This window comes from Papaver somniferum, chromosome 10 (genome assembly GCF_003573695.1).
Source record: "Papaver somniferum cultivar HN1 chromosome 10, ASM357369v1, whole genome shotgun sequence".
In the NCBI taxonomy this organism is placed as follows: Eukaryota; Viridiplantae; Streptophyta; class Magnoliopsida; order Ranunculales; family Papaveraceae; genus Papaver; species Papaver somniferum.
This window is the reverse complement of record NC_039367.1, coordinates 27,279,408-27,297,381: the sequence shown is the minus strand read 5'-3', so window position 1 is coordinate 27,297,381 and position 17,974 is coordinate 27,279,408. Positions and strand designations below refer to the sequence as shown.

General features: G+C 35.7%; 1 long non-coding RNA gene across 1 annotated transcript; it reads left to right on the top strand.

The window, feature by feature from the left end:
• The first annotated feature begins 539 nt into the window (after nt 1–539).
• Nucleotides 540–6,493, top strand: LOC113319492. The gene is made up of 3 exons (XR_003345552.1): nt 540–1,716; nt 3,803–4,738; nt 5,970–6,493. It is a non-coding gene; the product is annotated as an uncharacterized LOC113319492 (long non-coding RNA).
• Nucleotides 6,494–17,974: the final 11,481 nt, after the last annotated feature.

Genomic DNA, 17,974 nt, shown 5'->3' with positions numbered 1-17,974 from the left:
TTTTTGTGCAACTTGTTTTTGTAGTTCTTGAGTACTGTATTTTGAAACCATTCTAATGCAAAAGTGAATAAGAAGAAAGAAAACGAAAAGACTCAAGCTAGAGACCACAAAATAATAGGCCGATACAAGACTTTTTAAGTATTTTGGTTTGCAATTATGGATAAGAGAGGAGGCTTATCTCAGTAAACTGTGAAATATCAGTGTGTTTGAAGATTTTAAGGGATAACATTAACAGCTACCTACGACGTGACTATTTGGCTGTCACTCACAGATCTGGCTGGCCTAGGCTTAATGATTCACATTAGTTGGAGGTGCATTGGGTTCTTGTTTTCCACTAAGTCATTAATTTTGTTTCACAAATGTAGCACTGGTTACGGTGACTTTACTTTTTATTACAGAAAAGGGTATATATGTAAAAAAAAAACATACTTCTGCTCAAGTACTCAGTGCCTCAGTCTGTAAGAGTAGACTAGACTAGAAAAACCCTTTTTTTTTTTCTTTCTTTTCACAAGGTTCATCTCTGTTTAGCTACTGTAATTTTTTCCCCTTCCTTCCATATTATCAATCTGTTTTTGCTAGGATTACTATTTATTTTGTAAAAGGGTACCCTGAGAAACAACTAGTACTGGTTTAAGAAATGGGTACAGCAAGGGAAGAAATGGAAATTGAACACTGGAGGTTGGCTTGTTTGGTTCTGAAACACCACAATAATGATCTGATGAATGGGGTTTAGTAAAGTTAAGAGAAGGTTTCAGGAAGAAGGTTTTAAGGAAGGAGTAGAGATTTCACAGAAACATGATGATCCCAATGTAACAGTCTACAAGAGGAAAAGATGTGCAGACACCATGGAAATGGAAAATCACCATTGGAGGTTAGCTTGTTTGGTTCTGAAACACCAAAACAATGAGCTGATGAAGGAGTGTAGTCAACTGAAGAAAAAGTATGAGGAAGGTTTCAAGGAAGGAATAGAAATTTCAAGAAAACATGATGATCCCAGTGTCATAATCTACAAGAGGAAAAAATGTTGTACAGACGTTTTGGAGGATGATCAAAGGGGCAAATGTCAAAAATGTACTGAACTCAACCGGGAAATCGATGATTTGAAGTTGATGAAGAAAAGAAATGTTGTTGAGATTGAAGATCTGAGGATAAATTGCATGGAAATGGACATTGAAGTAACCGCCTTGTGAATCATGAAATCGACTTGGAAAAAGAACTAGAAGCTTATATAATCAAGTGTCAAGGATTGTCTGCAGAGCTACAGCGGAAGGGAACGGAATTGGAGAACCTAGAGGTAATAAACGGCCGTCTTGATCGTCGGTGTGAAATGTACAGGGCCAAATGCATTGCAATGGAAGAGAAAATCAAAGGGTTGATAGAAGAAGGAATTGTCATGTCTGGAATTGTTATGTCTGAAAGGGAGACGAGTGCAAGAGAAAGAATTCGTCACTTGGAGGAGGTAATTAAGAAAATGGAAACTAACGAAAGAGGGAGGTTTGCAGAGTTGGAAGCTTATAGAATCAAATGCCAAGGTTTGTCTGCAGAGCTGGAACGGAAGGGTCTGGAATTGGAGAACCTAAGGGTAGTAAATGGTCGTCTTGATCGTGAGCGCGAAGACTACATGACTAAATGCATTGAAATGGAAGACCAAATCAAGGGGTTAACAGAAGAAGGAATTGTTATGTATCAAAGGGAGAAGAGTGTAGGTCTCAGGAGGTATCATTCATACCCTTGTTATCTAGTGTTTTATTTGTTTGCCTTCTGTTAGTGTGGCTCTCGCGCTATGTCCAATTGTCCATTGTTTCTCTGTGTTCATGTAGATGCATATCATAGTTACATGTTTACATTGATGGTCATACCCTGCTGTTAATGTGGTAGCAGACAAACCTTGACACTTGATTTTATAAGCTTCCAATTCTCTTGCCAATGCAATTTCATGATTCAACAAGAGGGTTTGTCACTTTGAGGAAGTAAATAAGATGATGGAAACAAACGAAAGAGAGAGGTAGCCGAGTTGGAAGCAATAAAATCAAGTGTCAAGGTTTGTCTGCAGAGCTCGAACGGTTTGTCTTCATTTTCCTGTATATGATAGCAGTTAGAGTTAACTGTGGTTTATATATTTCATGAATTGCACAAGGTTGCTGAATAGGTCACATCTGATTGATATTTGCACTAGGCTAAAATAAATTTCATTACACCAATTAATAGAAAAAGAAGGAAAAAAATCTATTATTACAAATTGAATGTGGATGGGTTTAAGTAACATTGTTTAAGCATGCTTCTTGAGTATTTTGAAAACAAAGAAATTCAACTTTAAAGAGAGAAATTTTCAGTTTGTAAGTAATGACTAAATATTTCTTTCTTTCTCTAAAGCTCTTAATTGTCAAGCAAAAATGAAGATTTATGGTTTTGAATACAAGTAGTACAGTATCAAATTAGAGAAACCAAACCACTTTCAATCATTTCTCAAGTCTGATCCTCAAGGCTAGTAGGACTGGTGGGCAAGAGTGTAGTTAGTGCATCAGTAACACTACTCTTAGGTCCATTTTCAACTTATGAAAGAAGAAACTAACTGTGTCCTGTAAAGTTAATAACCTCTCATTAATTTAACACTACTAATACAAGTAAGGCTTCCACCAGAATTTGATTTTCACACCCAAAATTAACTCTGTTTGGATTCATTTTAAGTGGCCATTTTACCAGTTGTTCTGTGTATTATGCTGTCTATCATGAGAATGTTTTAGATAATTAATTATGCATTGAATCATTGCTGAGGAGTTATTTTTTTCTAATCAAGTTCTGCATATCCATATGAACCAAAGGATTACTGCAGCTTTCACCTGCTTTTATACGTTGTTAATTGGTTGAGAAACCAAGAATTTTTTAGGTTGTTTGATGTTGTGAACTCAGCTGAAATACTGCACCTTTGCTAATTATGACATGGTTCATATTATATGATATCAATAAAGTACTGCCAAGTCAGCTTCAAAACCATTTTTAAGATTCATAATAGAGAATAAAAAATCAATATTACCTCGGGATCACATTAGTTGCTCATGCTAGATCTTATAGACTTGAAAGAACCTTAACTTATTAACTGAGTAGCATTAACTGATACTGAAATTACAAGGTAACCTTTGAAACTCTGGTTTCAATAGCAATCTATGTGTCTTTACGATGAGTGCCTCTTCTGTTAGATGATTCTTGTCCAAGTGTTCACAGGATCCGAGCAAAATCTAGTAGTAACACCACCTTCACATTTAAGACAAGTTTTTCTTAGCAAACTCTTTAACGTGATGAGTTGCACCAGCAGGAAGCAGTACATAGTCCACTGTAGTATTTCAATTTGTTGTTCATCAAAATCCAGAATGAAGTTTAATTTGTTGTTCAGGCTAAAATAATAAGTATTTTTCTGGTGCAGAGAAAGCATCATACATCCATACAAGATTCCGGTGGTAATCATAGATATCTACTAGTACTTTAAAAAGACACAAGTTATGCCGAAAAGAAACCCAGTGAATATTAGTGCTACTATTCTATGAGCATTCCAGCAGAGAGACAAATCGTAGGTAGAAAGGACCATTAAGCTTATGGCATATATGTGAAACAGAAGATGCACAAGAAGTGAAAGAAACAATATATGTAGTGGTTAATATAGCATGACTATTGAGTATTTTATTCTTGGTTAATATAGCACAGGAAATTACATTTTCCGTTTCAGTTTCTAATTTTCGGATTTTATGTTTTTGTATATTACCAACCACATATCATCAGATATTTTACATTGTTGATTTTCTTGCAGACTCTCCTCATGCCAACAATCTAAGGGTGGCAGAGAATGCATTGGGACACCAAGTAAGTTTTAAGACAGAAGGGACACTAACTAGGTTCCGCAAGTGCAGTGGAACGCCGTCTAGTGAAAATCTAGCTTTGCAGCCCAAACAAGATGGCGCAAGGCCATCTACATGAGATTGTCGATGTCAGCGACGGTGGGGGAGAGAATGAAGGAGATTACTTTGAAACATACTTATAGTTTGATGCAGCAAATCAGAGATTTTGCAATTTCTGCAACTTATTTTGGAAGATCACATGACTTGAATTTTCAAGTAGTTGCTGCTGTAATTGTGGTTTAAGATCTCATAAAGGAAGTATATTTCACCTTGCTTATTAAAGCGCAGGGCTCACTCTTTACATATTGGCTGATGAACATTTGAAACCCTGGTACTGAATCAAGACTACTCTACAGCAGTGTTCAATGCATTGGTCCAGTTACTCCACATAAGATACTTGCATGTAATTCTTTTTTAACCTTATTCAAATGCCTCCAAATGTGTGTGAACCGAGTCAGATGTAGAAAAAATGGAAGCGTGAAAGATAGAGTAGCAGTGAAGATCATTGAAGAGGTTTCTTTTTGGGGTTATTACAAAAGCTGAGTCTTTTTTAATTTAGACTATCAATAGATTCATGAATTAAGCTCATCTGAAACATTATTGCTCTTATAATTCTAACTCTTAGCCTGTCCTTGCTTGAAATTTTCAACTACTTAGATTGAAAGCTAAAGTTTTTGTGCACCTCTCTAGTTAATCTTCATTACTGCATGATGAGGATGCCAGAGTCTGTGCAGCTAATGAGGCGCACTTGACAAGAACTGAAACACGTCCAAATACTACTATTACACCTGCCAGTTACAAACCTTCTTCTTCACTGCAAGTAAATTCCGATGTTGTGCACGCCTCAGGTATCATTCGTATCCTTTTAATTTAGTGCTTCATTTGTTTGACTTTTGTTAGTGTAGCTTTCGCGCTATGTCCATTGTTTCTCTTTGTGTTCATGTGTATCATGGTTGAATATTTTACAGTGCCTTGTCTGTAATTGCATTCTTATAAAGCCGGCAGTCCATCTCTTTAACTAATAATCATACATGGCATAGTACCCTGCTGTTAGAGTTGGTAGTAACTTGAAAATTAAATGCATGGGAATCTAGGACAGAGGATGGATAGTATGGTAGAGATTTCAAAGTGTCTATCTGAAGTTCTGAACTGCCATGTTCAATTAAGATTTCAGGCGTTAATGAAACTGAACTCGATGACAAAACCATGAATTTTTCCTTTATATGATAGCATTAGAGTATGCTGTGGTTTCTATAATTACATGAATTGCACGAAGTTGCCGAATTACCTTACCATCAAATTTATATTTGCACTAGGATCTCCTTGAAACTGAATTACTTCATCTAATGCTAATTCCCAAGAGAGTCAAACAAAATATCAGGAAATAGTAGTTCTTTCCTTAAGACTCTGAATACGTTCGGAGAAGGAAACTGGATAATGGGTATGGCCAGGGTTGGTGCAGGTCATATTAGACCATTCCTCTTCTAGAAAATCAATGCCGCATAATTGTGTGTCCTAGTTCCAACTTTGTCATCTCCACAAGTACACAATCTTTTTTGAATAGTGCAGATGTTTGGTTGCTGTGTCTTGTCAATTTGTCTGGTATTTATAGAAGTACTAAGTGTGTGCTTAAGTCACAAGTGTTCTTAAATGGGGGTTGTGGCATCAAAATGCATTCCTTGTAATGTGGGTTATCTAGCAGCTAAAACTCCATCTGTTATATTTTGAAAAATTATTAAGAACATTTCATGAAAAGGTTGCAGCAAGTGCTATTCTGCTCTTACAGTATTGGTAATTTAAAGTCTTCAAAAAATGTTTTGAAGTCTGGTGAATCACATAATGTGATCACTGTAGAGTCATTGCACTTCAAAAACATGGAAACCAATAAATTGATGCTCAATACTACACTTCATACTGAATCCTGGTTATTGAATCTTGATGGTGCAAATTTATAATTTTCGAATACTTCGAAGAGCAAAGGGAAACTAGCTCATTGCACCTAAAAGTTCCAAGCACAACTGTTTAGCGCTTTGGAAACACTCTCAGTTCCAGTTTTCTAATTTGGTGTTTTTCTTGCAGACTCAGCTCATATCAACAATCAGTGCAAGTCTGTAGTAGGTGCCAAGGATTACTTTGCAAGTGCAGCTGGGCGCCAAGTAGGTTCTGACTGAGACACAAGAAGGGACACTAACCAGGTTTCGCAAGTGCAGCGGCACACCATCTACTGAAAATTTAGCTTTGCTCAGACAAGAAGATGGTGCAAGGGCATCATCAACTGCAGGCATTGTTGAGATCGACAGTGAGCTGGAAATCGTGGATATCAGCGATGATGAGGAAGAAAATTAAGGAGACTTATCTGATTCTGATACATACTCAAGACAACAGAAGAAGACACATTCAACTAACCAGGCACCATGTATAATTCTTTCTTTTACTGCAGCAAATAGGCGGCAGATGCATTTAGGCAAATGAGGCCATTTTTAACCTTTCTACGTTCTCCTAATTCCTATCAATATTGTAAGAGGAACTGAAACTAGTGGAAGTAGATAGATATACAAATTGGTTTACAGTTTTGAGGACATTTTGGTGTCCTAACAGTAACACAAGCAAAACCGGGGAAGAAAAAAAAATAAAATAAAAACACTTAAAGGTAGACACAGCCCATAAGGGTACAAACTTTAATAATTCAAATTTGGGTCAAGTAGCAGGTTTGACTCATGAATATACACCTATACAGCTACCTAATGTGCCTATTTGGGTGTCACTCACGGATCTTTAATGAAATAGGCTTGATACTTAGATAAGCTTATAAACTTAGGTCACTAATCTGTTTCAGAAATATAGCAGTGACTCCTTGTTATCCTAATTTGATTGGGGCCTGAACTTTTTATCGGGGCCTTGACATTTTATTTGCACCCCAAAATTTTCAGGGATGCATTAATTTGATCGTGAATATATTGTTTTATCCTTGATTAATGTTTTTTTTTCAAATGATAACCCTAATTAACGACCCTTCATAGACATTAACGACAATTTAGAATCGTCATATATATAATCAAAACAATAACGACTCTTCCAAAGAGTCGTCAGGAAATTGATTTGGTATATGACGACTCTAAACTGTCATACATTTCCACCATTAACGGCGAAGATAACGACTCTTTCTAAAACATTAACGACAGTTTAAAGTCTTCATATAAAACAATAACGACTCTTCCAAAGGGTCGTCAAGGAATTGATTATGTTTATGACGACTCAAAACTGTAATACATTTCTGCCATTAATGAATCTTCGACAGTTTAGAGTCGTCACTGAAACAGTCGAAACATTAACGACTGTTTAGGGTCGTCACTGAAACTTTTGAATACCATGACGACTTTTCATACAGATCTGGGCAAAAAAAAAAGTAATCAGACACAAATTTGCAGACAAAAAATATGGAAAAAAAAGAATTAAACTCTAATTAAATCAGATTATCACTAATTAATTAAGATTATCACTAATTAATTAAGATTATCACTAATTATTTAGAGGTATTTTAGCCATTTAGAAAAAAAAAATTATAAGGGGTGACCAAAATTAGGTTGGGTGACCTTTTTGTCCTCTGATGGAGTCCCCAATTAAAAACTTTGGCCCCCCATTAAGTCAGGCTTTTTATCCTCCACATGACCAATCATACTAAAAACCCTTACATAGTGCTCAAGTACTATTACATTGAACGATAATTCTACAGCTACTGCGGGATTAAATCCTGCGAGATCACCGCACCTCACACCAAAAACAATGGGGTCCATAGCCCACCCCCTGCAAGCTCCGGTGGTCCAAGAGGCTGTGAGGTGTGGTGATATTCACGGTAGAAACCGCGGTCATTGTAGAATCACTCAACATTGAAAAAGGGTATTATATATGTGGAATATCAAGTCCTTCCTCCGTTCCTTTTTAATAGGTTGTTTTTGTTTTTAGAGAAAATTAAGGAAATTAAGAGAACTAATCATTGAAAGTGGTCCTCGTGACACTTATCAATAAAATAAGTGAAGCGAAATGGTCCCCATGACACTTGTCAATAAAATAAATGAAGTGAAATGGTCCCCATGACACTTGTTAATAAAGTAAATGAAGTGAAATGGTCCCGGTAACACTTGTTATCAAAAGAAATTAAGAGAAAAATGGACCCAGAAAATAAAGTAACATTTGACTTTTCCAACTAGAAAACCAGCCTATTTTTCTGAAACATTTATTTATAGAAACCAGTCTATTATTTAGGAACGAAGGAAACATATTTTTGGTCGGATGGTAGATTTCTGGAACGCCGCCGAGAATATAGCCAGTGACCTCAATTATTACGTCATCATTCGTGATGGTGGGACTTTAAATATGCATTGTGCCCGTATGAGTAGTAGTCACAATTTTCCTTCGGGCAGAAACTCTGGCGCTTGCATCAAAACCTGCTCCACAACTTAAAAGATACATCATGACATATATGGACCAAACTGCCATGCATATGGCCCCAAAAGATGAAAATTCATTATATGCACTTTATCTTACCCAATATTTTTTCATTAGTTCTTTTCTTTTTTCCTGGAAAACAATCATTCATCGACAAAGAAAGAAATTACAAACATTCATAATGGGTTCATTTCTAATTAGAGAGTCCAAAAAAGAAGGAAAAGGAGCCCAGGAATCTTTTAAACAGAACTTCCTAACTCGACGTGCAAGCCGGTCAGCTACCTTATTCTTAATACGTTTTACATACACAACATTATAAACATCACTACTAGAAATAAAACACTGACAATCTTCAACAAGATCACTGCATCTCCACCCGGCCGAGTAACTCACTTCATTAACAAAATCCACCACTTGAAGACAGTCATTGACAAAAAGAACTTTGGACAGATTTAACTCCTTCACCCAGGAGATTGCCAAAAAGAGAGCAGGTTGCCTTCGCACAAACTGCATCTGAAACCAACCCAAAGTATGAAAGAGAAAGCTTTATTCTACCTGTATTATCACATAAGATCATACCCACACCCATGTTAAAATCCTTAAAAGAACCATCTAAGAACAAAACATGGTTGACAACGGTAGAAGAAGTTTTAACACTATTCCTAGGAACTTGAACTGGAAAAGAAGTAGCAATATAGGTATTAATCATTCTTCCAGTATCCATAATAATTTTTTCCAAGTTTATGGAAACTCTTTTGAAGAGCACATCACACCACAGCTTCTAAATACACCACAAAACAATAGCACCAGTGATAGGCCAGTCCACTGCAAAAGGCGGCTGACCCAACCTCGAATCAAACCAGCTAAGGAAGTAATTATCGATCCAAGGATAATCATAAGAAACTAAATGTTGCAAAGACAAACCAAACCGTATATAGGAAGCTAAAGGACACTGAATAAACAGACGCATGACAATTTCAGTGTCGTTATTGCAAAGAGGGCAAGAGTCATCCACAAAGCTATTATAAGCTTTCATAGTAGAGTTTACAAGCAACATATAGGAAAAAATCTTCCACATAAAAAACCTGATCTTGGGAAAGCACTGCAGAGACCAAACGTTTATCCAAAAACACAGACTCTTCTACTGAGCTAACATCATTAGTATAAACTTTTTAAGCTGATTTAATAGTAAAAATACCATCTTTAGTATGAGACCACATGATTTTATCTTGATACTGCAGATTTAATCTAATTGTCCTAATTTTAATCACATCTTTAGGGGAACACAAAGAAGCCAGAAGGCTTAGGTTCCAAGTGTTAGTATGCATATCAATAAGCTCACTGTTAAAAACATAATCATTAAAATCAGGATTAATAGATAATGGAGGTGAAGAAGCATACATCAACCAATTTGAAGACCAGATTTTGTCGATTTACCATTATTGATTTTATTGACGATGTTAGACCTTAAGAAACTCAAACATTTAATTATACCTTTCCACATCCAGGAAGAAGAATCTGCACCTTTGTCGATTTCTAATAGATTTTGATTGGGAAAATACTTGTCTTTCAAAAACCTAGATACCAACTGATCAAGGAACTGCAAAATTCTCCAACCCAATTTAGTAATAAAGACTCTATTGGTAGCATATGAATTTCTAATACCAAGACCCCTACAAAACTTAAACCTTCCTATATCTAGCCAAGAACGAAAGTAAGCAGATCTCCGAGGATTTTTCTTAGACCACCAAAAATTTCTATGTATAGAGTCTATTTTAGAAGTAAAATTTTTAGGCAAAGGAAAACATGACATATGGTATACTGCAAGAGTAGACAGAACATGTTTAGTTATCACTGTTCTGCCAACTCCATTTAAATTCGTTCTTTTCATGTTACTTAATCTAGAATAGAACTTATCTAGCAAGAATTTGAAGGATTTAGATTTATCTTTATTAATAAACAAGGGAGTTCCAAGGTACTTTTTAAAACTAGAGAGAAACTTCATGCCTAAAGATATATATAAAAATTTAATATGCTTGTGATGCATCTCGGCGCTCGTAAAGAAACCAGACTTTTCAAAATTTATGGCATGACCCGAAACTTTTGCAAATTTATTTATTATCATCAAAAGGTTTCTAGCATAAGTAATGGAATCCTTAGATAATAACATACAATCATCCGTAAGAAAATAAATGAGAAATCGAAAGACTGTTGTTTCTAATTTTAAAATCTTGAATCAATTTAACAGCCTCACCTTTCAAAAACAACTGGGATAACACCTCCATACACAATATAAATATATAGGGGAATATGCAGTCACCTTGTCTTATACCTCTAGAAGGGTAAAAAACCTCTCCAGGTGAACCATTTATAAGGACAAAATAAGAAACCGTACTAATACATTGAAGAATTAACTGACACCAATCATCGGAGAAACCTAGCTTCTTAAAAACAACAATAATAAAGGACCATTCTAATCAATCGAAAGCTTTTGATAAATCAAGCTTAATAGCCATATATCCGTTCATAGCTCTTTTTTTTACAAAAAAAAAGAATGTAAGATTTCATGACTTATAATGATATTATCTTGTATTTACCTATTTGAAATAAAAGCCGATTGAGAGAGGGTATAAGAGAATCTAGCAAAGGATTGAGCTGATTTGTTAAAAATTTTGATATGATTTTGTAAACTGTGTTTTCCAAACAAATGAGATGAAAATCATACAGAAAATATGAATTATTTACCTTAGGGATAAGAGATATGAAGGAATAATTAAGTTGTTTCAGCAAGAACTTAGTTTTGAAAAGTTCTGGATATGCTCAATTACCTGATCAGAAACGATGTCCCAATTATCTCTGAAAAAACCTGCCGGAAAACCGTCCGGCCCTGGAAATTTCCACGGTTCCATTACCTTGACAGTAGAATAAATTTCATCCACAGTGGGAATGGCCATCAGAGAGAGATTTATTTCATCAGTGATAATAGGATGAATATCTTTCAAAACATCATGTATATCATCATCACAAGGTTTTGAAAAAGAGAAAACTTTTTAACAATGAGACTCAAACAGAGAAACAACTTGCTCCCTGCAATCTAGCCAATTTCCTTGATCATCCCTAGAAGTATGAATGGTGTTATACATGGTTATAAGTTTAACAATATTATGAAAGAACTGAGTATTTTTATCATATTGTGTAAAGTAGTTGATCCTAGATTTTTGTTTATAGGAAGAATTTTCAATCTCATACCAATAATCTAACTGTTGTAAGTAAATCAAAATGAAAGTACCTATGGAAGGAGAATAAGGCAAAGACTGAAGCTTTTCAATCTCTGAGTTCAATTTATGAATAGTTTTCCTAATATGACCAAACGAATTTACATTCCTAAAACAGAGATCTTATTTAACATTCTTGAGCTTACCAGCAACTATAAATCTCGGAGAACCCTTAACCCGTTTAGACCAAGACTTAGCAAGTACATTATTGAAATTAGGACTTAATTTCCAACATTTGAAAAATTTGTACGGAATATAAAGCTTCTGTTCTTGGTGAAATGACTTGAGCAAAACAGGGCTATGATCTGAATACACTTTTTGATAGTGGATTTTCAACAAAGGTCAAAATACTAAAATCATGATACTGCATGTTTCTGACACGGATTCAGGAATGTAACGATTCATATTTTACGAGCCATGATGAACATGTTTCCCGAAAGGCCTCCACTAGCTGAGCGTTCGGTCCCACACATTTCATCATGACCTCTATATAGAATAACATAATTGGGTGGTTCTCCGTAAGATTGAAAGAATTAACGCCTTCAGGACGTCGGTGATACTCATTGTTCCTTGATTACATAAGAGAGACCCACCTCTACATCGAAGAACGATTAGGCGGTTCTCCGTAAGATTAAGAGTTGTAACGCCTTCAGTACGTCAGTGACACTCACTGTTCCCAAACTATGTAGAGAGACCGTGTATTGAGATCCAGGCGGTTCTCCGTAGTATTGAGAGCATTAACACCTTCAGGACATCAACAACACTCGCTGTATCCTGACTATGCACCTTTCAGAATGGGTATGACGCTTTAAATGGCTAATATCCCTTCTGCTATAGATTAATTCTACCGTGATATTCACCACTGAATTCATAGAAAATAATCTATTTTATCTAATTACTCGATTTCATGATCGTATCCACGGCTGATCTCATGGAGTGGTAATAGATAATCTCATTATTCCGATTTCATGATCGAATCCACGGCTGATCTCATGGAATGGTAATACCTACTTTTATTACTCAGATTATGTGGTCGAATCCATGATCCCACGGAATTGTAAAACTCGCGTTATTATTCCGAATCCATGGTCGAATCACGAGTGATCCTATGGATTGAAAATAAACGACTACTCACTTTTATTACTCAGTTCCATGAATCATTCTCCACTGGATTTCATAAATTAGTAATAAATACTCAACAATCGGGCATCTGGACTACCAACTGAGTAAGCCTCATAAAATGGTGCAAGTATACTCGACAATGACGCACGAACGAGCACCCAAATGCACGAACGAGCATTCGAAAATATGGACAAATGAAGAATCCTACACATAATAGGAGAGAGAAAGTATTATTAAAATAATAAAGTAGCGCCTATGGGATCGGGCCCACCGTGCCGCCGTGGCCGGTCCCCCAAGCCCTTTTTCCTTTATTTTTATTAATTTTATTTCTTTCATGAACTCATGAAAACTCCTTTATTGTAGCACTTTTCCTTGTTTGAACAAAACTCATGGTTTCTCCATATTTTCACGGTTTCATGAAAATAATACAAAATGGAAAAAGGCGTTGCGGGACCGGTCAACCTAGCCGGCCGACCATGCCCTAGCCGTGGCCATCCCCATACCTTACAATCCCTAGTCTTTCATGATTATTATTTCCTCATCTCATGAAACTCATACGTTTGAGAAAAATATCATGGTTTCTTCATATTTTCTCAAATATTGCTCAAACCATGAAAAACACAAAAACCTAAATGTTCAAATGACCGACTAGGATACTCACGCTAAATATTAAAATATCATTATTTTAATATTTTTCTAAATTTTGGGTAAACGAGCAAATTTCTGCTCGCTCATTCGAGCAAAATCGAGAATTTCAGTCAAAGACCGAACTCTTCTGAAAATTCAAGATATTGCTCAAACGCACATGAGAAAATACCGAAGATCTCAGGAATGAGACACGAATATTATGGTGATACGGGCATGCTTCCTTGACCGACCAAGGCCGTCCCTAGGGCTTGCAAAGAGTCGGTCCCACACATTCATTTTGACATAATTTGTTCAATTGCTCATATTGGGTCCAAACTCTTTCCAACCAACTTGGAATTTTCTCAATCGACCATCAGCTGGTCCCATACCCCAATGGACGGTTTCATGCCTTCTTGTCCGGTCCTTCACTTCTCCATAATTAGGTTTTATCACCTAATGCTTAATCGAGTACTATTTTAATAAATGATGAAACCATTTAATCATCATTGTTTCATCAACTAGTCAACTAAGGACTCTGGTGCACGCTCACTCGAGCACTTGGGAATCACATGGTCGTCTATTATCCCATGTGGTCGATCCCTTCTTCACTCATGACCTATTTTCAGCGATTCATCAGTTAACGAACAATTGATCGAAAGTTAGGGTTTCGAACAAACGCTCCACAAATCATTGTTCTGAGCAAGTTCAAACACTAATAAATTTATGTTGGTCCAGTAATCAACATCTGAATTAATTACGTAATATTTGGTAGTCTACCAATATTTTGATTAAAATATTTTATTGGGTCACGTCACCAATAAGTAATTTGTCGAATTGAGAAATACTTGCGCAGTTGCTCGAATATTGATTCAACTATAAATATTCAGTAATTTATCAGTAATTCGTCGGATTGAGCAATACTCGCTCAGTTGCTCGAATATTGATCCAACTATCAATATTTAGTAATTCGCCGAATTGGGAAACTCAATATTCAACAACTCATCGAATTTACAATATTTGCTTAGACGAGCAATATTAACATTCATGAATCACTGAGCATTCGTCAATCATGCTCGATTCAACAAAACCTAGACTCATTTTCTAATCAGTCAACAACTGACTAATTAAATACACGTCTGCCTTGCAGACTCCACGATTCATGAGGCATCAATCACGTCACATGGGGGGATATCAATTAGGGTTTTGGTATGGCGGCCTATGGCACGTGCGTTCATCCACGATGAGAAATGTGAGTAAGTCATGCGAATGGTTGAAGGAGTTAGCAAAGTAGTGGGTGGACGGTTAACCAAGTATCTGCACGACCTGGAACTAGTTTCACCATGATCTCCCACTTTCCTACTCTTTCACTCAAGAAACCGTCACACTTACAGGGATTATTGTGTTATTACTCTGACAATATAAATAAGTCTTTGAATCCACGATTGAACAACAATTTTTTTTTCGAGCAATCACTCTCAGAAATTCCATCAATCGAACAGAGCTTATTCGAACTCAACAGTTCTTATTCGAACTCAACAGTTATTCAATTTGCAGAAACCCACAACACATCCATAATCCTTGATCATCATTGATCCCACACAATTCTCAGCTTCCCTCCTACAGATCAACCCATCTCCCTCTTTGTGACCGAATTGACTCTGGAACGGCCATTGACTTGGTTTAAGCCGGAGTCTTACAGATTGATATCTCAAATCTAATAACTTACTTTGCAGTGCATTTGTGTGAGGTTAAGCAGTTTGCTCGGTTGAGGAGTCTTTCTCGCACGCTCGTCTATTCAAATCCCTAAAAAACAGCAAATCGTTTTTACCCATCTACAACACTCTACCTAGATTAGTGACTCGAGTTTGAGGCAAGACTGACATCCACTTATCATTCATAAAACCTCTACCCAACTTTTCAAAAATGAGTTCCGCGGGATTCTTTAATCTTCTATTGCACCACGTATACGGATTGCCAAAAGAAAAAGCCTCATTTAATCTCAGTTCTACCATTTTAGATGAAATGAAGTCCGAAACTAAGAAATTTTCAGATATACGACCCTGTTTTTCAGAAACATGCATGATAAAATTAAAGTCACCTACAATAACCACGGTCTGTTGGAATCTGTATTGATATTACTCAAAATATTCCATTGGTTTCTCATTCCGGTGATATTCAAAGACCCATAAACAAAGGATATACGACAGTTTCTAATTTGAGGAGTTATATATCAGACTATATGAATCATGTTGAAAGTAGAACTAATAATTTATATATTAGATTTTTCAAAATATCCAAGCGCTAATCCACCCGATTTAACCACTGAAGGCACGACAAACAAAGCATCAAAAGACAAATGATGACTATATTTATTAACTGTATCACTATCAACCATAGTTTCCATCAAACAAATAGCATCAAATTTAAACATTCTAAACAGACTTAAAAGATGGAGCCATTTATTATCAGGGAAACACCCATTAATATTCCAGCAAAGAAACTTCATAGCTAGGTTAGAAATGTAACTCAAGCAAGCAAGTAAACAATCAAAAGAGCAAAAACAAAGATATAAGATTATTGTAGATAAAATCAATAGAGCAGAAAAGAAGATAAAGATAAAAGGATAAGATTAATTTAAGAGACTTACATGGTCATGGGCTGGAGAAGGTTCAACATCTATAGAGTCCACAGAATCAACCAACATGAGATTTATTTATTTCTCAAATTCATCATCAGTAACATATTTTCTCGGGATGAGAACCTCCGACAGTACACGGACTGGGTTCGTGGGCTCTTGTTCCGGTTTTCCTGATCAGCGAAGTACGCATACTCTGGTTCAACAAATAAGGACTTATACATATATGTGTTATCGCACAATGCTTATATCCAACATTGGTTATATAATCTAAACTCTCATTTCAATCATTGACACATTCTTAGAGGACGTTATATAGTTGTTATTCACAATCCATTTTTCGTCAAGTCCATTTTCAAAGTGATTGAAACATAACATGACTTTCGTCACTAGGTAAAAAAGTACTTGGCCAAAGTGAAAGCTTACCAACACATATTTCAAGAAATAGATAAGCGAGATAAACTCGCTCGAAATAAAAAATGTTTATAATCAAAGTCTATATAACAAAACGACTTTTGTCTAAAGATACGAGATAAAGTAGATACACTTTTGAGTGATATATAAGTTGAAGTCTCCACATACCTTTTAGTCGATGAAATTCTACCAGTTCCTTGAGTAGTTCTTCGTCTTGTATGATGATCGCCATGGAGTTCTTGAGCTCAACTATACTTTTTATCCTAGTCCGAGACTTAGCTATAGTAGACTGAAAATTAGGACTTATAGTTTTGATCACTAACATTGACAAACATGCTTGAGATATCAAAGCATACGAGTTTGACCGAGCAGTGATCTAACAATCTCCCCCTTTGTTAATTTTAGTGACAAAACTATCAATACATATGGAATATAAAAATAAATAAATAAAATTTTGTAGCTCATATTCCAAATGCCTAATCTTCAACATTACTTAAAATCTTCGTCACTTCCAAGTACTCCAATGATCCCAAAGGTTGTAAGTTTAGCCTCATCGTTGTTGAAAATCCGTAGCTATAACAATGAGAAAACAAGAATTCTCAATCATTGTTATACAGTGTCGTATTATCATTATACCGTATTAAAGTTCAATTGTATCACAACTTTGACAACAATACTATGGTGATATGTATCACTCCCCCTTAGTCAATACTCCACCTCGCATGGAAACCACTCCCCCTTACATAATGATCCGAAAACCATATGTATTTATAGTGTGAACTACATATTAATTCTCCTCCTTTTTGTCAATAATATTGGCAAAGGTACGAAAATGGGATCGTAATGGAAATTTCTAAAGAGACATTCCATGACCAAAAGTCAGAACATATCAACTTATTTAGATGAAATCATATAGCCGAAGCTAAATGCTTTCATCAAGGAGTTTATTAAGATACAAGATAACCACTATAATATTCCACGGACGCAGTCCCCACAAAGATTTGGCAATTAAGCACAAGTTCAATTAAAAACTCTCCCCTATAAAATGTCATTCCCGAAAGAACAACAAGAGAAACCTTAATTTCGTATGAAAAGAATGATTTCTTTGGACATAACAAATCACATACGAATATGAATTTTAATCCAAAAATACTCAATTAGATTAACCACGAGAGAACCCATAATTAATCAAATGGGAAATGCTCGACATAGGAGCCTCATAGTATACACATAAAATATGGATCAGGGAAGATCAATATTGCGGAATAAACAAGGATTCATTCTATTTTGCATCACTATATGCACAATGACATAAAATAGACATAATCCTCGTAAACAAAAGATTTTAACCTATCTTCCGTCAATATTTGACATAATAGGCTTAACCTTTTTTTTATGCCAAAAGCTCATTCATTCTTTTATCAATACATGCATATTGACATACGAAAGACTTACTTTTGACAAGATATGGGACAATCGTAGTTCACGGACGCAAACACACATATCTCATAACAAATTACAATATACAAAACATAAAGATTGATATTGCAAAAATCATCTTCCAA